Genomic DNA, 12,007 nt, shown 5'->3' with positions numbered 1-12,007 from the left:
TAGCGGAGTTAGGCCCGAAATTAAACACCCGGCGGCTCGACCCCTCGTTTTACGGAGGCCCACCGGGCCGTGCCGCAGGATCCCCGGGCTGGAAAACTCCCGGGGTGTGTGCCTCCGCTCCCCTCCGCGAAAAGCCCCGCGGCGTGCCCGGCCGGCCGGCGGGGAATGCGGCTGCCCGCAGACCGACGGCCCCGGCTCCACTTTCTCGCCTGACTGCTTCTTCTCCGGCCCGGAGGGACCTGCGCTGCGCCATCTGGGCCTCCGCGGAGCCCCTCGATCGTGGGACGGCACCCCCCCCCCCCCCCCCCCCCGCCCCCTCCTCCGGACAACCAGTCCCAGGCTTTCCAGATGGTTCGGCCTCCTACCTGGGAGACCTCCACCTGAGGGTCGAACCCTCGGCCCCGCCCCCGAGCGCCCCAGGTCCCCGCCCCCTGCCTGCGGTCTGCGGCGCGCAGGACCCCGCCCCGTCCCCTCCGCCCGCGGGACCCCCGGCCCCGCCCCGCCCCCGCGGCCCCCTCCGCTCCGTCCCGGGGGAGGGAGGGGGCGGGGCCGCGTGCAGCGGCGTCTCTAAGGCGGGGGAGGGGGAGACCCCGCGAGGCGAGGGGGCGGGGCGTCCTTGGAGCTGACCAATCAGAGCCGCGATCACATCCATGCAAATACGAGCACAATGGAGCGAGCCCATCACTCGCCCCTGCAAGCAAGCTTGAAACGGGCTTCTGTTTGAGCGGCAGCCAGGCTGACCAATGAGCCTGTGTTTTGGACCAGCGAAGCCCAATGGCGTGGGAGAGAAGGCGGGCCCGAGCTGGGTTAGGGTGTCCTTGCAGGGTGTCTGAGCTAAACTTCACCAAATAATAGCTGTTTGTATTTTGGCTGCTGCAGGAGCCATTTTAGGTAAGTTCTTCTCTTAACTTTTTATTTTCCTCCCCGGCCTCGGCGGACCGGCCTTGTCCGTAGGTCCCCGGCCCCGCCCCGCTGGCCCGGCTGGGGTGGCCCCTATGAATGGAGCCAGGATGGGGGGCTGCGGCGGCGCGAGGCCCGGCCGGGGTCCGAGCAGGGCCGGCAGGCGGGCGGCCTGGCCGGAGGGACGGCGGCGGCCCGAGGCCCGAAGCCAGGGAGCCCGGTCTCCGCCGCACCCCGGACCCCGTGGGCGCTGGGGCCGCTCTCGGGCCGGGTGCCGTCCTTGGAGCGCGCCGCCGCCGCGGGGCCGCGCGCAGGGGCGGGGGTCCCGCAGACCCCAGCCGCGGGGCCTGGCGGCGGGGCGGGGCGTGCGCAAGCCTCCCTCCCCGCCCCCCTTCCCCCTGGCGAGCACAGCGGGGGGGACCCCACGGGCCCGCCGGGCGGGGCGGAGCCGAGGTGGCCGCGGCTCCCGCCGCCGCCCCCGCGCTGAAGTTGCTGGGTTCGCGTCCTGCGTCTGTTTGCAGGGGTGGAGGAGGGTGGGCTGGTGCCGGGCGGCTGCTGCGGGAGGGGGCGGGGCGGGGGCCCCGGCGCGTGCCCGCACCCCGCACCCCCTCCGCCCCCTTCTTACGCACTGGCGTGCGCTCGCCCCGAAAATCCCAGCCCCGGAGGGCTCCGGCGCAGCCCCGCTGCCAAGTTTTGTGCTTTATTAGATTGCATGTTTGAGCTGGAAAATGGAAAGCGATGAGGGGCGGGGGGCGGGGGGGGGGAATCTGTCCCCTTCGGGGTATTTATTTCCCGGTCTGTGGAGAACTAACAGAGTCTGTCGCTCCCAAATTTCCAGGGACGTGCTTCTCAGATGTGCAGAGGATTTGTTGGCAGCTTTCTGGTTGTTTTTTTTTTTTTTTTTTCCAGAGGATATTAGGAAATCCCCGCACTAGTGAGATAATTGAAATTTGAGTTCGTTTGCAGCTTCGGTTTTATTTGATCCAATTAAAAATGCATAAGCAGGCACTTTGTATTTGTGTACATAGAATATTCCTAGTCTGTTATGACTAATATGACCGTGGTTTCGCTAGTGTGGGATCTAATAAGGCAGTATAATTCAATTTGGAGCTTGTAGGCCCGTGTTCTCCAAATTAGGGTTTATGGACCATTAGTAATCCGGCCAAGGTTTCTAGTGTATCCTTGGCATCTTCGAACGTCTTTCCCTGGAGCTCTGTGTGCCCCATGCCTTCCTCATCCCCTGAAAACTGTTCATTTCTGGGGGTCATGGATCCAGGAACAGACAAAAATACACATTTTTTTAAAACATTTTGTTTTCAAGGTGGCTGGAATATCTCGCCTAAGATTTGATTCTTGTTTTCCCCCAGTCGTATGTAAGAATAACATTCCAACCAGGCCCCAGGGCATTTTGACATTTCACGGAGACTTGCATAAGGCCTTTGGGGAAGTGGAGACTGAGACCACCTCTCTGGTGTGTACGCTCCAGGCCCATTGGGGTCGTTCTGACTTAACTGGCGGTCTGTCTCATTGGTTGTGTGTGGCATAGTAGTTTTCACTGGAAGCCAAATCGGAAGATCAGGTTGGCAGCCTCTGGGAGAGTTTTTGTGAACTTCATGGCATTCTGGCAACAGAAAGAAGACTTGAAATCCACATATGATAAAAATGATGAAGCATGAAATCGCTGAAGCGACCCATCACTTTAAATCAAAGGTTTGGGAAAATGTCGAGTGTCAAGATGATTAATTTTAAAAGTTTGCTCTGTCCTGGGGCAGATTTCATGGATGGATTGTGAGTTTTTGATTTTTAAACATTGAGGTAACCTGTACTGTATATCTTTTCTTCTTCATCCCCTCTCATCTATAAGGTAGTTTTGGAATATCTCCAGTTGTAAACAGACTGTGGTGCTGTTCTCGATGTAGGAAAGCAGATTTCTTGTGCAATTTGAATTGTGTCTCAGTAACGTGTTGCTGTTCCACCCGAGTCTTGATTGTTATCCTGCAATTAGCTCTTTTGCCCCTGTATTACAGAACCACAAGCTGTCAGTGATTGCTCTTACCACAACTTTTAAATACCCTGTATATTTATTATTATTTTTATAGTTTATTATTAGTATAGTTGGAGAATCTCTGCACTCCTCAGTATGTTGCTTCAGGGAAAACCACACAAGAAGTTGAAAGACCAGTTGGAGAACCACACAAACCTTGCCGAATTTCTGGAAGAAAGCACTTACCGATAAATGCTATTTATTGATTTACTTTTCTTGTGACTATCAAATACCAAAGGAAAACAGAAGCATAATTGAATCTCTTTAGGAGAGATCATGTGTTTGTGATTTTACTAATCTAATATTGTAGAAACTTATCAGAAACAATAGGCCATTGGTCTACTGTGTGTCTTGGAGAGATCTCTTTGATTTATTTAAATTTCAAAGACACTTTTGATTTTTGTGGACATACGACTTAGCCCTTAGCAGAACTTGTGATTGTGTTTTGTTAAACCACAGGGTACCCCAACAGGCTTTGCTCCCACCTGTGTACTGATGTTTTTCAGTTTCCATGGACAGACTTTTTATTTGATCAATCATCATATGAATCACATGCGTTCTGAAGGCCTTTGAACAGGTTTTAGGATGCAGTAGACTCTACTTAACAGAAGAATTTTTGGTACAGGACAGTGACAGTGTACACATAACCTGAGCAAACTGTACTGTCACTTTTTCCCAAGTGTAGCAAAACTTGAGGTAGTTTAATAAGTACCTACTGTGTATTTAATATCGAGATATTATTAAGTACCTAGCACTAGTGGATCTAGCATACATTCATCCCTCGTAAAAAGTTGTGTTTTAATTCATGTGACAAGCTTCAGTTTGAATTCCATGGGACTGATTGCATTCTCCTGTACCAGCTTGTTATAACTGAAAACTGAAATACATAAAATCATAACCAAGGTATCTTTTTCCCTAGAAAACATTTTTGTTTGCAGTGGAACATGACATACTTAGGAGGACAAAAGGAACTACCACGAACTAAATACCTGATGTATGTCCAGCTCTCAGCCAGGTACTGAGGACAGAGTGCCATGGCAGCCAGTTTATGAAGCTGGACTTCCGAGAAAGGGATTTACTAGTCAAAACTGTAAAGCTGGTTAAAGGTAGAGTTAGAGTTTGAACTCAGATCCTTAGCATCCAAAGTGTGTGTGTGTGTGTGTATGTGTGTGTATGTATGTATGTATGTATAGAAACTCCTTCTCCAAAGATACTTTAAAAAGTTTGAGAGTACTTGTCATGTGTTGGTAATATGGTACCTGATTAGCTAATACCCTCTTTCAGTTGTTCTTCCACGTGTCCATTTCTGCTTTTCCATTTCAAGGATTGTTGTCAATGAAGAAAGATGTGCTAGAAGAATGAAAGCATCCTTTCCTCTCTGTAATGCATTCAGGAGTTCAGGCCCAGCTTTGGATATGATGAGGGAGCGAGCAGTCACTTTTTCCTTGCTAAAATGTTCTTTTTCCTTTGTGTTTGTGGAGGCGTGATACCCTTATGAGAGATTCTGTTACTTCCATAAAAGTCCTGGAAGTAGTAAAAGAGAGTTATTTTAAAATACCCACCTCTTCATTCCCACTTTTGAACAAACTTGTTAGCATGGAACCCAATGAAATGTTTTCTTTTTTTTTGCCTGTAATACCTGTGTGTGCTGGTTTTTATATTTGTGAAAATGATTCTGTGTGCCCTCTTTTTGTGTGTGTATGTGATTAATTGGAGATAAGAGTCTCCAAACTTTCATGACTGAGCTGGTTATGAGCCATTATCCTCAGATCTCAGCCTCTGGAGCAGTGAGGATTACAGGTGTGCTCCACCAGTGATGACCCTGGTTCATTTGTTTTAGTGTAATTTTCCATCATTTTTTTCAGGACCTTTAGAATCTTTAATGTGTGTGTGTGTGTATATCTATCTTATCTATCTATCTATATATATATATGATATAAATTCAGTAGGTCTTACTTAGGCCAATCAAGGTTTTTTTTTTTTTCCCAACTGCTTTTGCTTTATAATTATAAGGAAGGTCTTAAAAATAATAAGGAAAAACAAAAAACTTGATCTTTCAGCACACTCCTGTTGTGCTTTTATCTGTTATTGCATACGAGCTTAACATGCTAAAACAATGTTTGGAAACTTCAGGAATAAGGAATCGAACTGAAGGATAATCCCAGGATGCAAATCCTAACCTACATAGAAAGGTGAAAGGAGATTTCTACTTTTCTGTTCTTTTATATCATGCAGTTAAAATTTTATTGTATTTTATATTTTCTTGTATACTATGTAACCAAGGTATTTTGTTTGAGGAACTTATTTGTTTGTTTATTTTATTTGCTGGTCCTGGGATTTGAACTTTGGGCCTAGGCAATGTTGCTAAGCTTTTTTAGTTCAAGGCTAGCACCCTACCACTTGGGCCACAGCTCCATTTCCAGCTTTTTGGGTGATTAATTAGGAAATAAAAGTCATGGACTTTCCTGCCTAGAGCTGGTGATTCACATATCTCAGCCTCCCTCTCCCTCTGTCCTCCTGTCCCCCGCCCCCTTTGAATTCTAAGATTGTTCTTATCTAGAAGGTTTCCAGTTAACATTGGACTTTAGTTTCTGCCTTTTTAGATTAAGACTTTTCTTCTGAGACTCAGGGAACCCCTAGGAAATTGGTGACTGGTCCATGAATGCCAGAGTCCTATGTACACTTCTATTGATTCTGTGTACAGAGCTATTCTTGGATGTTGTTGATTCTTGAACCATTTCCCACTCCCATCTCTTTTCACCTGCCTGCCCCTCTCCCCAATCATTGATTTAAATTATGCCCAAGCTTGTTTTGTATGAGCCAGGCTTGCTTCTACTGGAGGCTCATTTCTTCAGGCATTTTTGCCCTTGAGCAGGTTCTGTAGTCTGCCTGTGTCAGTTGGCCTGGGGAGGGCGTTCCTGTATCCCTCTGGGCAGCCTTTTCTCCTGATGTTTGTTTCCCTCCCTCCCTCCCTCCCTCCCTCCCTCCCTCCCTCCCTCCTTCCTTCCTTCCTTCCTTCCTTCCTTCCGCCTGCTCAGGGCTTGAGCACTGTCCTTGGTATTTTTCAAGGCTAGAGCTCTACCACTTGAGCCACAGCACCACTTCCTGCTTTTTCTATGTACGTGATAACAAGGAATTGAACCTGGATCTTTGTGCATGCTAGGCAAGAACTCTACCACTAGGCTAAACTCCCAGCCCCCTCTCCCATGTTCTTGAGGAAGCTGACCTTTCTCTTTGGAGTTAACAAAGTTGGTGTCCAGGGTGTGGGACAATTGTAAGACAGACAGCCGTCAAGGGCCTGGGTTTCTCAGTTCTAGCCATCTGCTTTTAACAGGTGGGATTAGAGGGGTATCTGTGGCAAAAGCTCATGAGAATTTTTGCTTTTTGTACTGTGTCTATGTATGTGTGTACATATATGTGTGTGTATGTGAGTGTGCTGCTCTGGGGCTTGAACTCAGGGCCTGGACACTGTCCCTGAGCTTTTTTTGCACAAGGATGGTGTATTCTACCATTTCCAGCATTTTTGGTGGTTATGGCTTTCTTGCCTCAGCTGACTTTGGACAGCGATCCTCAGATCTCCTGAAGTAGCTAGAATTGCAGGTGTGAGCCACCAGTACTCAGCGTTTAATGTACTGCTTTTTACTCATTCTTTTATTGTTTTATTCAATATTAGGAGGGAAATGACTTTCTTTTTTTTCTTACCCTGACTAGGAATAATCAGAAAGACTCCCTCCATTTTTATATTCCCCAGAGTTTTGTGAGATATCTTACAACTTCTATTAATGCTAAGTGGGATTTTTCTTAAAATAATGTCTAGTTGAATGTATTATTCTGCAGAGGACATGAATATCAAGTTCACTTATACAGAAAAGGCATCTCATAGTAAAGTTCTCAGAGGCTTATTTTATGATTTACTTGAATAAAAGCAAATTGATAAAACAAAATTCTGGAGCAACCACAATGCCCTACGAGCAGTTCTTGGAGGTAGTTGATACTGTTTACCCTTTTGAATTTTTTCCTAGGTATTTTCTTAGGGAAGCGCTTTTATTGGACTAGAGGTGAAGCTGAAAGCATGGATTAGTTCGTTTGGTATGATGTGTGCATTGGGGAAAACACCTTAGAGTTAGGCAGCTTGGTGGAGGGTGCTGCCTGGCTACTTGCTATGAGAGGCCCCGTCTTGTCTATTCCTTCCTTAAATGTACATTAGTGTAAAATGTATACCTGGGCTCTTAGGAACAACCAGTAGCATTTTAGAATCCTTTGAGGAATTACGTCTGGCCAACTAGGTCGTCCAGATCACTTTAGGTTTTATTTCCTGAAAGAAATTGTATATAGTCCATGCTGACTTTGTGACTTACCGCTTGTTACCTGTTTTGGCTTACCAGTGCTAGCAGTGTTAGCCGTGGGAAGCCAACTATGGATACGAATTTAAAAATTAGTCAACATTGCTGGTCATGTGACATTTGGATCACATCACAAATGATGACACCGGTAGTTTTATTTCTTAAGCTTACCTCATACAGATAGTGTCACTTTAAGGGATTTAGGAGTATTTTAAACTGCATTCTGTTTAATGGAATTAGCAGGGTTTTTGTTTGTTTTGTTTTGACAGTACTGAGAATTGAACTTAGATCCTGGACATGGTCCCTTAGCTTTTTTGCTTAAGGCTAGCACTCTGCCACTTGGAGCTCCAGCTCCAGCCCCTTGGTGGTTTATTGGACATAAGAGTCTTTCGGACTTTTTTACCCTGGCTGGCAGGCTGGAGTGTACAGTATATCAGAATGATAGAGGACATGAAAAAGTCTGTTGGTGACTAGTCTCAGAAAGATACTTAAGTATAAAATGAGATTTTTCTAGATTAGGCCACGCAAAACAATCCACATTTGGGACTGTTTCTTAAAACTTGTATAGAAGCCTGTTGAATCTAGCGATAAAAACTTGATTCATATTGTCTTTGATTTTTTTCTGTGAATTCTATTCTTCTGGTATTTTATAAAAGTGTTATTAGCATATGATGGGTTAGGAAAGAGCAGGAACAAAAAAACAACCCGAGTCCATTACCACAGACAATGGACAGTTTCATCCTTACCTTGAGGCTTGTTTGAAATGCAAACACAGGCTAAAATGAGCTACCTGCTGGAGGAATCTGTCCCATGATTTTTTTGCACATTGAAATTTGAGGAACATTGTTCTAAATCAGCACCACCCAGTAGAACTTTCTGCTGTGGCGGAAATGCCCTGTGACTAACCACGGGAGCCCTTAATATGGATGGGTGTGGCTGAAGAATAGAACGAAACTTTTATTTATTTATTTATTTTGCCAGTCGTGGGGCTTGAACTCAGGGCCTAAGAACTGTCCTTGGACTTTTCTCAAGGGTAGAGTTATACCACTTAAGCCACAGCACCACTTCCAGCTCTTTTCTATGTGTATGGTATGGAGGACTTGAACCTGGGCCTTCTTGCATGCTAAGCAAGCACTATACCACTAGGCCAAACTCCCGGTCCTGAAACTTTAATTTTTTAATTCTTTATTTTGGGATTCAGATGTACTTACTATAGGAGGAGAATTCATGGTGATGTTTCCATGCATGCATATAGTAAGCTTAGAGCAAATGAGAATTTAACATCTTCTATCAGTTCATTTAAATGAGCACAGGTGACTGGCACCTCTAATAGTGCATGTGTAACCTCAGAACCTCCTTTATAGCAAAAGCAGAGTGTGTGTGTGTGTTTTGCATTTTTTCCCTCAGCGAGAAAGGAAAATACTACCTAGGCTAAGTCTACCCTTGATCCTACAGTGAGATTAAGCAAGTTATATGATTATTATATACAACACTGTTTACCCTTTTATATTTCCTTTGTTGTTGTTGTTGTAGTTGTTGTGTGGCTTGAAATCTGGGCTTGGGTGCTGTCTCTGAGCTCTGTAGCTCAAGGCTATCCTTGCTCTATCACTTAAGCCACTGCCATTCTCAGTTTTCTGGTGGTTAATTGGAGGTCAGAGTCTCATGGACTTTAATGGTTGGGTTGGCTTTGAACCTTCATCCTCAGATCTCAGCCTCCTGAGTAGCTAGGATTTCAGGTGTGAGCCACCAGCACCCGACTCATTAACTTATTTTATCTGAGTTGATTTGAATATTGAGAAAATAAGTTTGGGCATGTCTCCTAAGACTTTAAAATCATCAAGCCAGAGAGGCCTTATGTCCATCTGTGACCAGCATGTGTGATTCATATCCTTTAGGTGTTTGTTTTTTTTTTTTTTATTATAAAGACAAGTAGTCTCTAAGTACAGTGCTATACAGCTCTCCATTTCTTAGTAGAAATGTTGCTAGTTTATGCAGGTTGGTTTTGTGTTTGTTTTATTTTTGTTTGTTTTTGGTGCCAGCCCTATAGTTGAGGCCTGGGCGCTGTCCCTGAGCTTCTTTGCTCAGAGCTTGTACCGGACCAGTTAAGCCACAGCTCCACTTCTGTCTTTTTGGATAGTTAATTAAAGATAAGAGTCTTACAGGCTTTCCTGCCGAGGCTGACTTCAAACTACAATCTCTTAACCTCCTGAGTAGCTAGGGTTATAGGGTGAGCCACCTGTACTGGATACTAGTTTCATAGTTCATAAAGCAAATTCTAGTTTTTAGGGTTTTTTTTTTGTAATATTAACTAGTGGTCTCTTGAAAGAACCTTTCCTTCTGTCTTCTGTCTACTTATTTAGTTAATTTGATAAAAGAAGGATAGCATTGATTTTTAGTAGATGGTATCCATCACAGAGTTGGAAATTGACAAACAGATGGAAAATTAGGTATTGGGTATAAAAATAAACTGAGAGTGGTGCTGTGGCTCAAGTGGAACAGTGCTAGCCTTGAGCTGAAAAGCTCAGGGAGTTCGAGTTCAAGCCCAATGACTGACCAAAAAAAAAAAAAAAAGTAAGAAGTAAACTGAGGTCCACACATGGAATCATAACCTTTAAAAAATACTGTCCAATCAAAATAAATCTAATCAAACAACAAGCTTATTAACAATATTTTTGGGATTTTAGGTTTTCAAACAGGAAATTGGTCATTTAGGTAGTGAGAGAGAAGAAGGTTATCTTGTAGTTTACAAGTTTAGATTTAAATTCCATATAGATAGTGGCTAGAGCTTCCAGGACCACAAACTATGATGCAGTCAAGTCTCAGATTGTCTTTATTACAGATAAGTGCATTTTTCCATTACATTCATTCTGTTGATCAGTGGTCTTTCTCTCAGGGCCCTCGCCAGATGTAGTAGGTGAGAGAATCTGTTTTTAAGCAGTGATATAAGTATTACTGATGGGGCCAGGGGTGATTTTAATTTTTTTAGAAATACGTTGTTTGGGCTTTTTGTTTTTCTGAATCTCTTAAGATGCTTCAAGGTCTAGATTCAAGTATTGGAATACTTGGTATAGGATCTTAAAGAGTTTGTTGGAATTGAGTTGTGATTGATGTGGGATCCTAAGCTTAAAAACTTTCAAGTTTCCGTGCTTCAGGTTTATTTCCTTGTTGTGCCACCAGTTGTTGGAATGTCCTGGGTAGGGATCTCACAAGCCACACCCTAACAACAGTCCCTTCTGCTGCTGCTTTCATCACTGTCTCTTTCCTGCAGTGTTTCAGGCCAGCAGGATACTGCCTGGGTATTTACTGGATTGCATGTTCACTCTTGAATTGAGCTTTGTTGTTGCCATTATTAATGTATTTTCAGTAGTTATTTCTAGTTTAAGATTTATTCCTCATTGTACAACACTAGCATCACAGCAGTTTCTAAAGTAAGCTGCTTTGTGGCTTTCAGGAGTGCAGAAGAGTCGAAACTACATTAGATCTAATACGTTGGGATCTAGTCCAATCTTACATTCTTACAAATTATAGAATATGGTCTTAGTCATATAAATACTTTGTAAGGCCAGAGGTCCTATGTGGTGGAGTTATGATTAGATATGATTATCATTTTGCTGTGTAAGCTTTTTTCCTTACCCTCAAAAGCTTAGGGGTCCTGAAAAGCTACGATAAGAGAATGTTCCTTAAGAATTTATGGGGAAATCAGGGAACTGGTGGAGCATGCCTGTAACCCCAAACTATTCAGGAGGCTGAGATCTGAGAAGAGAGAGTGAGTAGAAGGAAGGAATTGGAAAGATACAGGAAATGCCTATATCCTATATAAAGTGTTTTTTAGCGCAAAAAAGTATTATAGGTGAGGTTTTACATGTCCTATGTAACAGTGGGCAGTAACCTTGTGGTAACTTTTAAAAACTATGGTTTGTTTATTAAAAGCATTGAAGCTTGCCCCCCCATATCAAGTAATATTCTTTCATATTAGATTATTTAGCTAGTTTTATGACATGGGATTCTTAGACTGGGCCCTGTGCCGTCTCAATAATCATGATAATGAGAACAATAGTTCTATTAATCACTGAGTGGTTCTATGTGCTGGTATGGAGCTTGGGTCTTCCTTTGGTGAGGTGGTCCTTAGGAATTTATCCACATTTTGGCACTCTTCTGAGAATGAGATAGGATAACACCTTTGTTACCCTGAAGTGGAGTTGTGACTGGGTTTGAATATTGAAACAGGAGTGGAACTAAGATGAATTATTTCCAAGCAGATAATTTTTCTTTTTGAAAGAAATGTGCAGTGGTTATATAAGCAAATAAACTTTGCTTATTTACTTAAAGCACCGCTGTTCTGTTGTTGTTTTTAACAAAATAATACCTGTACACATCTAATAATCAAATTCTACCCTGAAGTGTGGACTATGGGTTATAGTATGTGTTATCTGCATATAAAAAAGTAATATTAGCAAAAATGCAAGTGTTAGCAACATTATTGTCCATGACTTTACCTTTTTTTTTTAATCTTTTTGCACTGGTATGGGACTTGGATTCAGTGCCTTTTATTCTTCCTTGTTTTTTTTTTGTTTTTCTCCTTAACGCTGGTATTCTATCCATTGAACCACAGCTCCATTTCCAGCTTCCACTCCCCCCCCCCATTAATTAGATAACACTTGTTCTGACTTTGAACCTCTGAACTCAGATCTCAGCCTCTTGAGTGGTTAGAAGTATAGGC

The 12,007-nt window shown here is 43.9% G+C and overlaps 1 protein-coding gene across 1 annotated transcript in view; it reads left to right on the top strand.

Annotated features, from left to right (window-relative positions):
* The first annotated feature begins 811 nt into the window (after positions 1–811).
* The window catches only part of Chd6 (chromodomain helicase DNA binding protein 6), a 142,431-nt gene continuing 131,235 nt past the window's right edge, over positions 812–12,007 (top strand). Inside the window, exon 1 of the mRNA XM_090352378.1 lies at positions 812–891. The gene's annotated coding sequence lies outside the window, so the exon portion shown is untranslated. The remainder of the gene's footprint in view (positions 892–12,007) is intronic.

Source organism: Megascapheus bottae, chromosome 18 (assembly GCF_031878675.1).
Source record: "Megascapheus bottae isolate mThoBot1 chromosome 18, mThoBot2.hap1, whole genome shotgun sequence".
In the NCBI taxonomy this organism is placed as follows: Eukaryota; Metazoa; Chordata; class Mammalia; order Rodentia; family Geomyidae; genus Megascapheus; species Megascapheus bottae.
The sequence above is the reverse complement of the archived record's forward strand: the minus strand, read 5'-3'. Positions and strand labels throughout refer to the sequence as shown.